Genomic DNA, 17,927 nt, shown 5'->3' on the forward strand with positions numbered 1-17,927 from the left:
TATGCTAGAATATAGAACTTAAAAATGAAGACCAAAGAAAGTGAGAAAAAGAAGAGATATAGGCTATCAAATCAGGTGGTATAAATTCCCCAATATAGAAGTTTCTTGAAAAATAACACATAGAAAGAAACAGAGACTTGCCAATCACAGACAAATTTTAAGGAGGTCCTAAGGAGCCCCAACTATACCTCAACACCCATTCCTACCTTTAATGCTATCAATAAATAACAGCAGAATCACCATGAAATTGCTGTTCTAAATACAGGAGATTGCAAATCTTTTTAAAAATAAGAGTGATAGTTCATTCTTCTGCAGATAAAGTAAAAGAGGTATAACAAAATGGCATTTGATTTGGAATTAAGATATATTTCTACATAAAAACAAGTCTTTCTGCACTTTATAAAGTCAGAGTTTTCAAGTTTTACAATACTTTAACAAATGAATTGCACTTTATTTAAAAACTGTGTTTTTGTAATGTATTAAAGCATTCTCTTAGAAGATATGCATAATATGAAGAAACAAGTTGCTAAAATATACATTCAAAATATCCAGGAAAAAAATTAAACTCAATAGGTAGATATTTTGCTCAAATTCAAGTTACATTATTTTATGCAATTAAAACTAAGTGAGCTTAACTGTTGTAAGCAAAGATTATCTTTTTAAAATCTTTACTTTTTAGGTCAGCCGGGGTAGCTCAACGGTTTAGCACCTGCCTTTGGCCCAGGCCTGATCCTGGAGTCCTGGGGTCAAGTCCCACATTGGGCTCTCTGCATGGAGCCTGCTTCTCCCTCTGCCTGTGTCTGCCTCTCTCTCTCTCTCTCTCTCATGAATGAATAAATAAATAAAATATTTTTTAAAAAATCTTTACTTTTTATAGTTTGTATCTATCATTCCCTTCATAGTAACTCTCATATAGCATGGACAATGTTTTGTTAAAAATCGCTGTTTGAAGTTCAAACTAATTTTCACATAATTGTGTTAAAGAATTAATGAATCTGTGAAAACTTTCAAGGTTCATTTGCAGTGTTCTCAGTTGATGCGATGAGACTTCACTTTTGAATTATGCCCTTGTCAGAGTCTGGACTATTTGATTTGAGGTGTGATTATAACATAGTTTTCAATTAATGTGTACTAGTTTCATGGCATAACTCTGGCCAATGTTAACACTTCAACCTCATTAAGATGTAATGTTATATAAGTAACTATTGTTAGCCATAATGTTAATTCTCTGTCCTCAAGTAATTGAACCTAATAGCAGTGGCACAGAAAGAATTACTGATTTAATTTAGGTCATTTCTCTGAACATTTTAAGCTAAGTATAATGTAAACTACCATGAATTGACCTAGGATAAGTACAAATAATATTATATTAAAACAGGAAATTATTCATTTAGAAAACATTGGTATTATAGTTGTTCAAATTAGGGAGATGATTCTAAATGTTCTTGCTCACAAAAACTAACACTAAACTCGATATTCAGACTGCTTTAAGTATGCAATATTTGTGATTAGCACTTGTAATTCATCCTCTTTGCTCTCAAAAATTAATGTAATAATTATAGCTATTACAGAGATAGTATGGAGGAGAAAGGGAAGGAAGGAAGGAAGGAAGGAAGGAAGGAAGGAAGGAAGGAAGGAAGGAAGGAAGGAAGGAAGGAAGGAAGGAAAGAAAGTGAATGAAGAAAGGAAGGAAAATGAAAAAAGGATGATGAGATAAAGGGATATTCTAACAGGCTTAATCCAGATTCTAAGAGATTTTTATGTTTTGGATAAAATATAACCACACAATACATTTGACATTGAAATAAGAGAGCAGACAGTTTAGGAAAGTACACATAAAAAGAGAAAGCTAATATTAATTGAGAATTTGTTATATATTAATCATTGTGATATATATATGGATGTATAAAACCTATCTCATATAATAGTCATAAAAATTAATAAAGATATGTAGTATTATTTCTATTGGATAGTTAGAAAGATTGAAGTTCAAAGAATTAAATAACTTGCCCAAAGTCACAGACAGTAAATGGTTTGTAGCATGAATACATTGGCAAAAAAAAAAAAAAAAAGAAAGAAAGAAAAAATCCTGCATCATTCTTGCTTTGTTTTTGAGTACTATTAAAGCAATTTTCCTCTGGAGATTGTGGCTTCCCAGGTTCAATTCATCAGTTCCATGAACTTTAAATAGAGCTGACTCCCACCTCTCTCAGTTTTGGGGTGGGGGTAATTGGGCATATCCAATTAGAGCATTTCAATTTTTTTCTTACAAATTTTAATTTAAATTATATTTAGTTAACATACAGTGTAATACTGGTTTAAGGAGTAGAATTTAGTGATTCATTATTTATGTATAATACCCAGTGCTCATAAGTACACTCCTTAATACCTATTACCCATTCAGCCCATCTGCCTACCTCCATCAGCCCTCAGTTTGTTCTCATCGTTAAGAGTATCCTATGTCTTTTCCCTCTTTCGTTTTTTTTCCCTCTCCCCTATGTTCATCTGTTTTGTTTCCTAAATTCCACATATGGAATTTCATATGTTATTGGCCCTTCTTTGACCGATTTAGTTCACTTAGCCTAATACACTCAAGCTCTAACCATGTTGTTGCAAATAGCAAGATTTCATTCTTTTTGATGGCTGACTAATATTGAATTGTATATATATGCCACTTCTTTATCCATTAATCATTCACTAGACAGTTGGGCTCTTTCCATAGTTTGGCTATTGTTGATAATGCTGCTATACACATTGAGTTTGTATGTTGCTAGGAATTTGTCCATTTCTTCTAGATTGCCCAGTTTAATGGCATATAACTTTTCATAATATTCTCTTATAATTATTTGCATTTCTGTGGTGTTGATTGTGATCTCTCCTCTCTCATTTGTGATTTTATTTATTTGGGTCCTTTTTTCTTTTTGATAAGTCTGGCTAGGTGTTTATCACTTTCATTAATTCTTTCAGGAAACCAGTTTTAAAACTCAATGATTTATTGTACTGGTTCTTGTTTGTTTTTATATTATTTCTGCTTTAATCTTTGTTATTTCCCTTCTTATGCTGGCTTTAGGCTTTATTTACTGTTCCTTTTGTAGCTCCTTTAGGTGTAAAGTTAGGTTGTGTATTTGAGACTTTTCTTGTTTCTTGAGGTAGGCTTGTATTGCAATATACTTCACTCTTAGGACTGCCATTACTGCATCCCAAAGGTTTTGGACTATGATTTTTTTTTTCATTTTCATTTGCTTCCATGTATTTTTTATTTCTTCTTTAATTTCCTGGTTAGCCCATTCATTTTTTAGTAGGATGTTCTTTGATTTCCATGTATTCATGGTCTTTCCAATTTTTTTCTTGTGATTGACTTCAAGTTTCGTAGTGTTATTGTCTAAAAAGATGCATGGTATCATCTCAATCGTTTTGTACTTGTCAAGAGGTGATTTGTGACCCAGTATGCAATCTATTCCAGAGAATGTTCCATGTGCACTTGAAAGGAATGTAAATTCTGTTGATTTAGGACAAAATGTTCTGAATATATCTGTTAAGTCCATCTGGTGCAGTGTGTCATTCAAAGTCACTGTTTTCTTGTTGATTTTCTGGTTTGATAATCTGTCCTTGCTGTAAGTAGAATGTTAAAGTCCTCTACTATTACTGTATTATCAATGAGTTTCTTTACCTTGATTTATATATTTGGGTACTCCAAAGTTAGGGGCATAAATATTTACAATTGTTAGATCTTCTTGATGGATTGACCCTTTAACTATGATATAATCCCCTTCTTCATCTCTTATTACTGTCTTTGGTTCTTCATCTCTTATTGTCGTCTTTGGTTTAAAATCTAGTTTGTCTGATATAAGTATTAGTACTACAGCTTTCTTTTGGCATCCATTAGTATAATGGATGGTTCTCCATCCGCTCACTTTCAATTTGCAGGTGTCTTTAGGTCTAAAATGAGTCTCTTATAGGCAACATATAGATGGGTGTTTGTTCATTTCATCCATTCTGACACCCTATGTCTTTGATTGGAGTATTAGTCCATTTACATTCAGAGTGATTATTGATAGGTATGAATTTAGTGCCATTGTCTTACTGTAAAGCTGGTGTTTCTGGTGATGTTCTCTGTTCCTTTCTAGTCTTTATTACTTTTGATCTTTTTTTCCCCACCAAAGGAGTCCCCCTTAATACTTCTTGCAGAGCTGATTTAGTGGTTACAAACTCCTTTAGTTTTTGTTCATCTAGGAAACTCTGTATCTCTACCTTTCTGAATGATAACCTTCCTGTATAAAATATTCTTGGTTGCATATTTTTCCCATTCAGCTCATGGAATATATCGTGTCACTCTCTTTTGGCTATCATTCAGAGTTTCCTAGACAAACAAAAACTAAAGGACTTTGTGACCACTAAAAGAATTAGTCTAAATTTTATTTGATCTACCACAGAAATATGTTCTTCCTAATCCCGGTGAACACAAAAGTGAATCCAGGAGCTATTAGCTATTGCCTAATGAAAACAAAGCCAGAGAAATTGAACCAATGATGAAAAGTAAGTTACCACAGGAAAAAATATATAAATATAGCATTTGAACTCCTAAATTGAGTTGTAGCTAAAATATGAACACTAATAAATACTTCCTCCATTTTAATTTTTTACATTCTTGTTTGAGTCAGTTTCAGTTGGGTTTTATGTAAGTGACCACCCAAAGAGTTCTCATTATTTGAGAGACAAAATTAGGATTCAAATCCAATTCTCTGTACTATCTCCCTGTACACTTACTACCACTGCTTATGATAAGCAGCTTTCATACATACCAAATAAATCTATTATTAGATTGGATTAAAAGCAGGTAAACATTTTGAGTTAAAATGTTAAAATGTTTTCATTCAGTAAATGTGACAGATGAAGGTCAGGGATGCTTTTTAACCATAAATACAAATCATGGTTCATGTTTTGTTTTGTTTTTGGTTTTTTTTTTTATAGAGAAAGAGAGCACACACACACACATGAGCAAGCAGAGAGGGACAAAAGGAAAGGGAGAGAGAGAGAGAGAAACTCAAGCAGATTCCCACCTGCGTGCAAACCCTGACATTGGGCTCATTCTCACAATGCTGAGATTATTACCTGAGCTGAAATCAACAGTCAAATGCTCAACCAACTGAGCCACCCAGGCACCTTCACGGTTCATGTTTAATGCCACTTTAAAGGACATAAAAATCAAAAGGAATACGTTAATAATATGAACAGATCCAATATGAAATATATGATATGCTAAAGATTAACCTTAGTTGCTAAGGGAAAAATAAAAAACAAATGTAATAATCAGGATTTTGCTAATTGTTTTTGATTTTTATTTTTTTAACCACCTGGAAAAATTTGTTGTAATTAAGTGAAGTGTCTTTGGTTTATTGAAGTTATTACTATAAGTAAAAGTTAATGACACCAAATATATTATGTGAAATGTACAGTATTGAGTTTTAGTCAATGAGAAAGAATTTATTAAATATAATGTTCATTCTCTCATTCTTATGTCTATGGTTTAAAATACTGGCTTAAAAATGCATAGATCTGGCTGAACAGACAAAATAGAGTTGCACGATTTAGCAGAAAACATTTCAGAGTAATCTAGAATACATAGTCCTACATGGGGATTTACTCTATACATTAAACATCCTGCACAACCATATTAGACAGCTTGTTAACACATGTGTATACAATTGCTAGATTTCATAATAATCTACTAAAGCCTAAATATTTTGGGGTATCCTGCTTTCCCTCGTATGAGGCTCCATCCAGATTCCAAAAATAAAATAGTACATACTTATTAGTGCCAACTCTTAAAAGGGGTCTAGACATCTTGCCAGAGGAACAAAAATTACAATCCAGGAATAGAGCAAGTAACTGACCATCGAAACAAAAAGTGTAAGTGACAATGTCCTGGGAAATTCAGGAAACCTAGAGGATGATACCAAAAGGGAGAAATCACCTCTTGACAAGACATATAGGGGTGTAACTGCTTAATCACAACTAAAGCATCATGGACTTCACCTTTCCCACAGAAGAAACTAACATTTTAGAGTCTTCGTTAGGTTCATGGATAGGTGTTAAAAGGTCTCTAGTCCTTCTGAAATTATATGACAAAAGTTATGCCTGTGTGTATGAATTTTCCTGGACCAAAACCAGTAGGTATTGCTTAAACAGTTCTTTAAAAGTTCTGTGACCACCAACAAATTTAATGACCTCTAAATCAAAACCTAGTTCCAAACTTAAATTGGTAATGAAGGGAGAGTGACTAGCTAACATTTGCTTAGTTCCAGACAAAGAATGGAATAGAATTTATACCTAAGGCTCTTTGCTGAGATATTACTAACATACTCCCTAGCAAGAATTCCAAACAAAACAAAACAAAAATTATAGAAGTATTTTAAGAGATGGTGATAATTTAAAATATTACATCAGATATTACACACAGAAAATGAATATTTCTTTTTTTAAAAAAAATATTATGTTTACCTCTGTGACTCATGTTGTTCAGGGTACAGACGTTTTCCTTTCTCAAATTGCCAAAGCCTTGGCTAAGTGTAGTTCCATAAAACCAATACCAGATTCTTACGTCTGCCAGGTCCTCAATCACGTGCTTTGTTCTCAGGCCATCCTGGGGTCCATTACTGTAGGTTGCCAATAGTACATCCTTCATCTTAATAGTGGAGTGGGAAAATATTCTCATTTTCATTCCTGGGTCTTCACCATTTAATCCATCATCTCTTACTACAGTTTCTAGAACATACAAAATACTTTCCACCTCTGTTCCAACTTCTTTATTCCCATTGGGAAACCTCTGTTTCTTGTACCTCCATTATGCTGCTATTGAAATTGCATCAAATCCTTTTCCTGGAGAAATTTGGGATTGTTTACTGGTCCTACTTGGCATCATTGACTTGTCTAACTTCCCAATTCATTTAATTAAAAACCACATCAGCATACTGAAACCCTAGCAATGAGAAGTTGCTCACCACAAAAGAACAGTGAGTACTTAATGTAAATTTGCAGAAGGAAGGGAAGGAGAAGAAAAGAAATATTTGTGAAAACTAAATGAAATTACAGAAGACTAAAAATGATATACTTCCATAATATTCTATTATTATTTATAATCTTTTTACCTATGTTATCCACCTGTGAATAATTCTTCATCTGTAATAAAAGGAGAAGGAGAGAGAAGAATAAAATTAGAATAAAATACCATGAAAGTGTTTCAGCATCCTGTATACACTTCATTTAGTTTCTACATATATCAACTTATTTGTTTATTCAACACATTTATACTGAATGTTTACTATCTGTCAAACACTTCTCTGTGCATGAGAAAACAATAGAGCTAGACAAAGTCCCAGCCCTCATGATGCCTACCTAGATTCTAGAAAACAGAAAATAGACATGTAAAATATTTACAATGCAGTTTCTGTTAATTGGGAAAGGGGCTTTAAAATGAAAAAGTGTACAAGGAGGTGCTATTTTTTTTCAAGTCTTTATTTAACTTCCAGTTAGTTAACATACAGTGTAATATTAGTTTGGGGTGTACAATATATAGATGAAACACTTTCATACAGCACCCGATGCTCATCACAAGTGCACTCCTTAATCCACATAACCTGTTTAACCTAAAATCAAGTCCTTGAGGCAGAGACCATCTTTGCCTGTGCAGGGATCAACTACTATTCTAGTAGTTATTCATATTTATCACCAAGAATAAAAGATACTCAGAAATTTTATGATTTTGGTCAGGACCACACAATTTGCTGATAAGACACTTACATTCGAAGCCAAGATTGGTGACTGGTCACTCACAGCTCACAAATATGTTACTATTCACTCATATTCACTCTTAAATGCTACATGATTCAGAGAAAGTAATACAGATATTTTCTTCTAATAAAAAGGCTGCCTGTTGAGAATTTGTGAAGGAAAACTTGTCGCTGATATAAATGGATAAATATAGATTAGGAAGACACTCTCCAATATCTCCTAAAGGCAAAGAGGTTGATTTATTCCTCTTTGTATCCTCAGCCATTAGTATAATGCTTAGTACAAAGTAATTAATATAAATCATGATTACATTTAACTCTGACATTTGGAATTTGAGGTCCTATATTCAAGACTATATCATTGAATAACTATATACCTTTGAAAAAAACAATTATTTTAAGCCTTATAATCCTTCCTTTTTGTAAAAGGGAGCATAAAATCTTCTACTGGTGGTATATTAATTAAGTGACAAAGTCCATGTAAAAAGTCTTCATTAAATATATTAAGGATTTTATATAACTATAACTGCATTTATAACTATACATGGTTTAAATATATGTACACACATATATGCATATATGCACACAAACTATTTTCACAGATAGCAATGCCTAAGAACATAGAGCACACTGTACCACATGTGGTCAATGCTAAAGTGTAGTCTCAGGACCTGAGCAAGGTGAATGTATGCCATCAATAGTCAAGACTTTAAAGCACTTGAGGGTAAATTCAGGCTATGCCTTTGAGAATATTAAGAAATCATCTCAAATGTATGAGACAATATCATGTAAAGAATAACAGAGAGGAAAAAAAACAAAAGGATCAGAAGATTGGTAATGCTGAAATAAGCAATGAATGTAATATCTAAGGCCAGAGAGATCCATAACAATTATCTTAATAATGCATCATTTTAATAGACCAGCTGTTGCATGTTTGAATTATCCTGGTTTGAAATACCAAACTGTGCTTGGGAACTTAGGGAAGGTGCTATGAGCCTATTTGTCTCTGTTTATGCACTTCAAAGTTGCTAAAGGAAATACATTAAATGTAGTCACAACAAAAAATAAATGATAATTATGTGGCACAATAGAGGGTTCACTAACTCTACAGTGTAAACACACTGAAATATCTAAATGTATCAAATCAACATGTGCACTTTAAATTTGCAGTTATATGGCACTTATAACTCAATAAAAAAGAAATGGCAAAAGAAAATGTTTGTAGTGTCCTTCAACCTTGGAAACTAATGATTTTGAACATACCATTTTAGAAGTCCAATAGTAGACTATGAAACTAATTCCACAGATAAGAGTATTATTACTTGAGTGAAGTAGCCTGGAATTATACCCTACTTGCAAGCTAACAAGTTAGCCTACTACAGTTTTATGGCTCCTGGCAAGACACAAGATTCCTGAGTCAGAGAAAAAAGACTTTTTTTATTCATGTAACAGGATTTTGAACTTCATGTTTGCTTTGGTTCTGCTTGTTCCCAGTCCCATTGATATAATGTGAACAGCCCAGGTAGATGCAGTGAGTTTATGTCACTGTTAAGAAACCCTGAACCTAGGAAACTCCAATCTTTAAAGGGGGCTACTAGAATACCTGCCTAAATTTCATTCTAGAGGGGAATATTATCCTTTTTATCCCAAACAACAAACACACCTATTTCTGCCCCAGGAGATACCATCTCTATCTTTCAAGTTTGTTTGCTATACAAATATCCTTGAAACAATAGTCTGGAAACAAAAACTGCCAATCCTCTGTTCAGGCATACAGAAACATGACAGACCCAGGAGGAATTGCTTCCAACAGGTAAGCTAAGCAAAATTTATGCAAGCACCTCAAGGGTAGGCCTAATTAATGATCTAGAACGAGTTAAGTTTTTAAGTTGAGAGATGGCATATGAAGGAGAAGAGTATTTTATTTTAGCCTTTTGCTAATAGGAAGATCCGGTAGAGAATATAAAATGTGAAGTGATGAGGGTCTGTTCCTAAATGATGTCAGTGAGAATTGAAGTTCATTAGAAAATTCAGTGGAAATTGTGCAGTATTACTAGTAGGACATATGGCTTATTGTGGGGAGTAAAAGAAATGTTTTTAAATGATATCACCCCTACAAATAAAATTTAATATATACATAGATATGATAGATATCTTAATAGATATCTTAAGTGTATTTAAAAAGAATGATATTTTAAAAGTACTAGGACAATTAGTTAACTATTTGAAAACATCTGCATTCTATATCACTCCTCAAAATAAGCTGTAGCTAATTGAAAAAGATTATTGAATATTTAAATAAAAACAGATACACAAAATAGATGTCTTAGAAGAAAATATCTAGATATATATATATTTTCCCATAATCACATAAATAAAAAACCAAAAACAGCCAAATATTTATGCCATTGCAGAGAAAATCTTCCTAAAAACACAAACAAATGCAGAATTCATAAAGGCAAAACCTAATAACACTTTACTATTTATTTATAATCCTGACACTTTGAGGGCATTTTGCATTTTATCCTATTTGATACATATTTTCAAGCCCACAAGACATTATTAATTTATTTTAGACAATCAAAATAATTTTATTTACTTACTTATTTACCTTTTCCACAGATCTTCACCTTTTCCTGAATTTTCTTACTCCTGTGTACTTCTTAGATTTTTGGTATGAAACAGACAACCTCATATTTTAGTGGTTGGCTTAAAACAATTATTTTATTAGGCTCAAGTTTCTGTGTATCAGTCTGATTGTGACCTGGCTTAGCTAACAGCTAGGTTATTCTTATGTTTCTGTGGTCAGTAGGTCAACTGATTGCAGAGTGATTGAGAATGGCCTGTTTCCTGTCCAGAAATTATCAGGATATGCCTCAGTTGGAAAGTTGTAGCTGAGACTTTTTTCCATGTGGAATTCCATCCTCCACTAGGCTGGCCCACCAGTTTTCACATGCTGGTTTCAGAGTTTCAAAGATGGCAAGAGAGCAATTCATGTCCTTTTTCTAGCCTCTGTGTCTGTCAGTTTCCATTGACCAAAAGCAGTGCACCTGTATATCAGTTTGTTAGGGCTGCTTGTAACCAAGTACCACAGACTGGATGGCTTAAACAATGGAAGTTTATTCTCTCACAATCCTGGAGGGTAGGAGCCCCAAATTAGGGTGTTGGCAGTGTTAGTTCCTTCTGAGAGCTGTGAGGGAAGACTATCCAGGGCTATCTCTTTGGCTTGTCAATATCTTCTCCCTGTGTCTCTTTACATGGTCTTTCCATACCTCTGTGTCCAAATCTCCCTTTTATTCAAGGGTATATTAGATTAGGGACCATACTAATGACTTCACTTTAGCTTGATAACCTATAAAAAGACTGTCTCCAAATGAGGTCACATTCTGAGGTACTGGGGGTTAAGGCTTTAATATATAAACTTGGAAGAGTACATAATTCAATTTATAACAACCTAGCAAATAGATTCACTTTGGGGTAAAATCGACTCAGACCTTGATGGGAGGTTCTGCAACATTTTGGCCACTTTTACAATCTACAACAATTCAAAATCATCTTCCTTCTTCCTGAAAAATAGTTTTAATATTTCTTTTAGTGAGAGACTATTACTACAAATTTTCTCTTTTTTTGTTTTCTGAAAATGTCTATTTCACTTGATCTTTGAAGTATATTTTCAGTGAGCATATAATTCTAGTTTGCCAGTTCTTTTCTTTTAGCACTTTAAGATGTCATTGTGCTGTCTGGCTTCCATGGTTTCAGATGAAAAGTTGGCTTTTAATTTTATTATTGTTCCTTGAAGGTAATGGGTCTTTTGTCCATGGATGATTTTATAATTTGTGCTTTGGCTTTGGTTTTGATATATTTACTTCTGGAAAATGCATAGAATATGGAGGATCACCATGACTTAGTTCTAGCTAGATATCTTGTTTTGTGGAAACTGACATATTTGGGGATTTCTCTTATTGTTAGGGCAATACCAAAGAAGAAATCTCAACTGAAAGTCTGGATTGCTTACCAGGTCTCCTATACTTAGTCCTGAGAGCTCAACTTTTGTCTCTCCAGACAAATAATCTCTTGCACTCATTGCTTAACTTTTTATCCTTTAATTAACTATGCTCTGTTTAGATTCCAAATAACTTGCCCTGGGCATATGCAGTTTAAAAATCTGCAAATGACTCAAAGTAAAATTGCAGGAAAGATATCAGGCTAACTTTTTAATACTTTTCTTTTACCCAAGATTTTGACTTTTCATATCATGATTGCTTTGGCAGGCTTGAGCTCTAATTTTTATCTACATAACCCTCAGAGATTGCCACAGGCTCTAGGATACATCTTTATTTTTGGCATTTATGTCCATTATTTAGAATAAGCAAGTGCTCCAAGAGGAAATGTAGATGTCATCTCAATATGTTTCCTTCTCTGCAGAAATTGCACCTATCAAGATCTGGCTGTCTTGATTGCTCTCTGATGTCTGCAAACAAACTGAAGATTTTTTTTTTTAACTCTAGTTTTTATATTTGCTGTCATTAAGATGGTCTGGTGTGCTCTATTTTGTCATAGTCAGAAGCAGAAGTTTCCATAATAAAATTTAAAGACCAACCAACATTTGGGCATGCATGTGTACACACACACACACACACACACACAAATACATACCACATGACTTAGTTTTGGGCCATATGATATCAAGCATAGACTTCTAGGCAAATTAGCTCAAGTTTAGATGGATACATAGGACTCTTATGGAACCTAATTGCTAAATGTACAATGAAGAGCTGAGAATGTCGTATCAAAGTCATTAATTTCTGAGTTTGAACAGTCAATTTTTAAAGTGTTGGGGATTTTTTGCTGTTTCTGTGAATTTGCTTCATTCTCTCATTTTTTAATGCAAGGCATCAAATTTCTGATTACTTCTTTATTTGACCAAATGTTGGCGCAAATCTCAAGATCATTGGCTTTATAGCTTCAAGGCCTATCTCCAACTGGATGACTTGAGTTTTTTACCTATTTTTTAAAAGAAATCATTCTCAACGTTGCCAAATATTTAAGAAAAGCATGATCATTCACCTGATTTCATCAGAACCCATATACTCTTTCTTGTCTCATTGTTTTTATGGATGAATACTCTTTGCCAATAAATCGTCCCTTCATCTCTCTCATTTATTTGAGGACAATACTTCTTTTTCTTCTACATCATCCATTTTCCTTCTCCATTGGATCATTCTTATCAGATATATTTCTTCCCATCTCAAGGAATAAAAAATGTGCAAACACATGAGAAAAAAAGTTAAAACATCACTTTTTAAAAATATTTCTCTTTAGATACTGACTCCAATTATCAAGTGCTTTTTTACAGCAATACTTCCTGAAAGCATTGTCTATACATGTGTTTTCTCATTTTCTCTAGAATCCACCTCACGTAGGATTTGCCACTGCTTCACTGAAACTGCTCTTATAGGGGTTATCAATGATAACCTCCAATGAATAATAAATGAAATGGTCATTGAATTTGCTCTATCAAGCAGCATTTGGCCATTTCTCTTTGGAACACTTTTTTTTCACTTGCTTCCAAGATCTTTCATTCATTGGATTCACTCCTACCATCACGCTGGCCTTTCTTTCCTACTCCGTGCCTGTTCCTCCTCAATTCTCCATACTAGAAATATAAAGGTGGACCAGAGCTCAATCACTGGGATATTTTACCCTTTCTACCCTAATTCTCTCCATTAGTGATCATTCAGTGTCACAGTTTGCGCTCTATATTCTGAAGACTTCCAGCTTCTACCTCTTCACTAATTCCCAGACTTATATATCCAACCCACATTCCTACTTAAATGTCAAATAAGCATCTCAAATATAACATATACAAACATTTGTTTTTTTATTTTTCTTTCCAAAACCCCAATGTCATTATGTTTGAAGAGGAGCCTTTGAGAGATAATTAGGTTTAGATGACATCATGAGGATAAGGCCCTGATGATGGGCTCTATAAAAAGAAGAGCTCACTCTATGTGCATGCATTAAATGCATTAAAGAAAGGACATGCAAACACAGAGGAAGGTGGCTGACTACAAGCCAATAAGAGGGCTTTCACCAGAATCTGACCATGCTGACACTTTGATCTCAGACTTCTAGTCTCCACAATTGTGAGAAAATGTCAGGTGTTTAATACACCCAATGTATGATAATTTGTTCTGGAGGCTGGAAGTCTGAGATCAGGATGTCAACATGGTCAAGTTCTGGTAAGATTCCTCTTCCTGGCTTGCAGACAGATAGCTGCTTCCTTCTCACTGTGCACTCACATGGACTTTGCTCAGTGTGAACACAAGGAGAAAGAGATAACTCTCTCTTCATCCTATCAGGCCACCAATCCAGTCAGATCATGACCCCTTTCTTTTCTTTTCTTTCTTTTTTTTTTTTTTTTTTGCTTTTTAAAAATTTTTTGTATATTTTTTATTGGAGTTCAATTTGCCAACATATAGTATACACCCAGCATTCATCCGATCAAGTGCCCCCCATAGTGTCCGTCACCCAGTCACCCCATCCCCCCGCTCACCTACCCTTCCACTACCCCTTGTTTGTCTCCCGGAGTTAGGAGTCTCTCATGTTTTGTCATGATCCCTTTCTAATGATTTTATTTAACCTTAATTATTTCCAAAGAGCCCTTTTTCCAAATACAGACATTGAGAATTAAAACTTTGAATTTGGGGAGAGTAGACAATTCAGTCCATAGCAATTATATAATGTGGGTATATATGAATCTTATTTATCTGATTGTTTCCTTCTCCTTCCTAGAATGCAGGCTCCAAGATGTCCAAGATGTCCTAGATGTGTTTGTTTCATTGACTTATGTTTCTATTGCTACAAAAGAGTCTGGGACATAATGAGAGTTCAAATATATATACATGAAACTGTAAACAGATACCAAATTCCCAGCGAACAGTTTGGCAATATACATCCAAAGCACAAAATGACCATATTCTCTTTTTGGTAATTTCAATGTTAGGAAGTGATACTAATGAAATAAACATCTGAACATATCCAGCATTGTTTATGAGAAACAAGATTGAAAACAACCTAATAGCCACATCTAGTGGACTAGCTCAATAAAAGATGACAATATAGGGTAGAATACTATGTATCAATTTAAAAGATCATGTCTAAAAATAGTGTCATAGAAAAGTTTGCAATATACCTTTAGGTGAAAAAAACTATTAAAGGCACAAAAATAACTCCTTATTCATGTGTATATAAGAATGATAGAGAAATACTCCAATCTGTAAAGAATGGCTTTCTTTTGCTATTATTAGCAAATTTATTTTGAGGTAAGAGCTTGTTTATATTCTCCAAAATTTTCACAAGAAACCTATTGATGGTGTAATCATAAAATACAGTAAATAATTTAATATTAGAATAAAATATAAATTATTAAAAGGAAACAGAACTGAACATTAAACTTTATTTTGGGAATCATATCTATCCTAAATTTGAAACAGAAGAGATTTGAGGGATAATAGTTTAAAAATTACCTTTGTGAATAAGAAAACTCCAAGAACACTGTTATAGAAAAGAAACCTTGGATTCAAGTAACCTATTATGCTTTTTGAGTTTAATTAAATCAGTGAATGCTCTTGAATTAAGAGATTCCAAAATACTGCTGTATACAAAAATTATTACGCAAAATAATACTAAATCTAAGAACAAACAAAGCAAGTGAAGAAGGATTATACTTTGGGGGTGACTAAAGTTTATATAAACATTTAAAGGTACAGATGTTATAGTTTGGACATTTAGACAGAAACAGACTGCCAACATTCTAGGTCATCCTGACACAAACTCTTTCTAGAATCAGTTTATACAGATATGTTATTCTATTTCTCATCTATGCATGAGCTGAATACCAAATCAGCCGAAAAATTCCATGACAAAATAAAAGAAGACCTGAGTAAATGAAATGGATATCATGTCCTTGAAGGAAAAGACTCAGTACTGTAAAGATGCCAATTCTTTCCAAATTAATACATAAATTGAATGAAAATCCATCCAAAATCTCTTTTTGATTTGTTTGCTTTTTTTGTTTGTGGTTGTTTTATAACTTGACATACTGATTCTAAATTTCATCTCAAAGATTAAATGTGTGAAGTAGCTGAGAAAATAATGAGAAAAAAAGAAGAATAATGTAGAGAGACTTGCACCATAAATCTTTATTAATGGAAAGTGTGGTACTGATGGAGGAATAGGCAAATAGATCAATGCAAAGCATAGAGAATATGTGTATATGAGAATTTACTATGTAATAAAGGTGACATTTCAAATCAATATGGAAAGGTTTGGTTATTCATGAAATGGCTACCTGTTTGGAAACAAGATATATTTCCTATGTTATATTACATACAAGAATAAATTTCTGTGAGATTATATATGGAAATAAACTATAAAGTAGTAAAGATATAGTAAGATATTTTTTTCTAATTTTGGGATAAGAAAGCATATTTAGTACTTGCGGAGGAATGGCTGTTGACCCATAGGCCTCAGCTCTGGCTCGTCAGTGGCTCCCGCGCTCTCCTCTCCCCATGGCGCTCCGGGTCACCAGGAACACAAAAGTAAATGTTGAAAATAAGGCGAAGATCGGTATGGCAGGGGCAAAGTGGGTGCCTCTGTCCTCTACTGCAGCCTCCAAGCCCGGCCTGAGGCCAAGAACTGCTCTGGGAGATATTGGTAACAAAGTCAGTGAACAACCACAGGCCAAACTGCCTCTGAAAAAGGAAGCAAAAACTTTGGTTCCTGGAAAAGTCATTGCTAAAAAAATACCAAAGCCTCTGGTGAAGGCACCTGAGCCTGTCCCTGTACCTATGCTGGAACCAGAGCCAGAACCTGAGCTGGTTAAAGAAGAAAAACTTTCTCCCGAGCCTATTTTGGTTGATACTCCCTCTCCAAGCCCAATGGAAACATCTGGATGTGCCTCTGCAGAAGAATATCTGTGTCAGGCTTTCTCTGATGTAATTCTTGCAGGGAACGATGTAGGTGCAGAAGATGGAGCTGATCCAAACCTTTGTAGTGAATATGTGAAAGATATTTATGCTTATCTGAGACAACTTGAGGAAGAACAAGCAGTCAAACCAAAACACCTACTGGGTCGTGAAGTCACTGGAAACATGAGAGCCATCCTAATTGACTGGCTAGTACAGGTTCAGATGAAATTCAGGTTACTGCAGGAGACCATGTACATGACTCTTTCCATTATTGATCGGTTCATGCAGAATAACTGTGTGCCCAAGAAGATGCTGCAGCTGGTTGGTGTCACTGCCATGTTTATTGCAAGCAAATATGAGGAAATGTACCCTCCAGAAATTGGTGACTTTGCCTTTGTGACTGAAAACACACTAAACACCAAATCAGACAGATGGAAATGAAGATTCTAAGATCTTTAAATTTTGGTCTGGGCCGCCCTCTACCCCTGCATTTCCTTCGGAGAGCACCTAAGATTGGAGAAGTTGATGTTGAGCAACATACTTTGGCCGAATACCTGATGCAACATATATCTATGTTGGACTACGATATGGTGCACTTTCCTCCTTCTCAGATTGCAGCAGGAGCTTTCTGCTTAGCGCTGAAAATTCTCGATAACGGTGAATGGACACCAACTCTACAGCATTATCTGTCATACACTGAAGAATCCCTTCTAAATGTTATGCAACACCTGGCTAAGAATATAGTCATGGCGAATCGTGGACTTACAAAGCACATGACTATCAAGAACAAGTATGCCATCTCTAAGCATGCTAAGATCAGCACTCTGACACAGCTAAATTCTGCAGGAGTTCAAGATTTAACCAAGGCTGTGGCAAAGGTGTAACTTGTAAACATGCATTGGAGTATTGTAATATCTGCAAATAAAATTGGCACCATGTGCAATTTGTATATATTATGTTACCTTTACTTACTTTTAATAAAGCTTGTGGTCCTTTTTAACTACTTATACCCTAACTCATTTGAATGTGGCTACTTTTCTACTTGAGGATAACCTAAAAGTTGTGTTAAAGGTCTGATGGGGAGTATAAGAAGTGCTTTTCAATTTATCACATAGATAATTATTATTTGTGTGGTGGCTGTTTTACGTATCTGGCTTTGCTTTCT

The 17,927-nt window shown here is 34.3% G+C and overlaps 1 pseudogene; it reads left to right on the top strand.

Annotated features, from left to right (window-relative positions):
• The first annotated feature begins 16,363 nt into the window (after positions 1–16,363).
• LOC112647272 (G2/mitotic-specific cyclin-B1-like) lies at positions 16,364–17,691 on the top strand (annotated as a pseudogene).
• The last annotated feature ends 236 nt before the right edge of the window (positions 17,692–17,927 follow it).

The sequence above is a fragment of the Canis lupus genome, chromosome 32 (genome assembly GCF_003254725.2).
Source record: "Canis lupus dingo isolate Sandy chromosome 32, ASM325472v2, whole genome shotgun sequence".
NCBI lineage: Eukaryota > Metazoa > Chordata > Mammalia > Carnivora > Canidae > Canis > Canis lupus.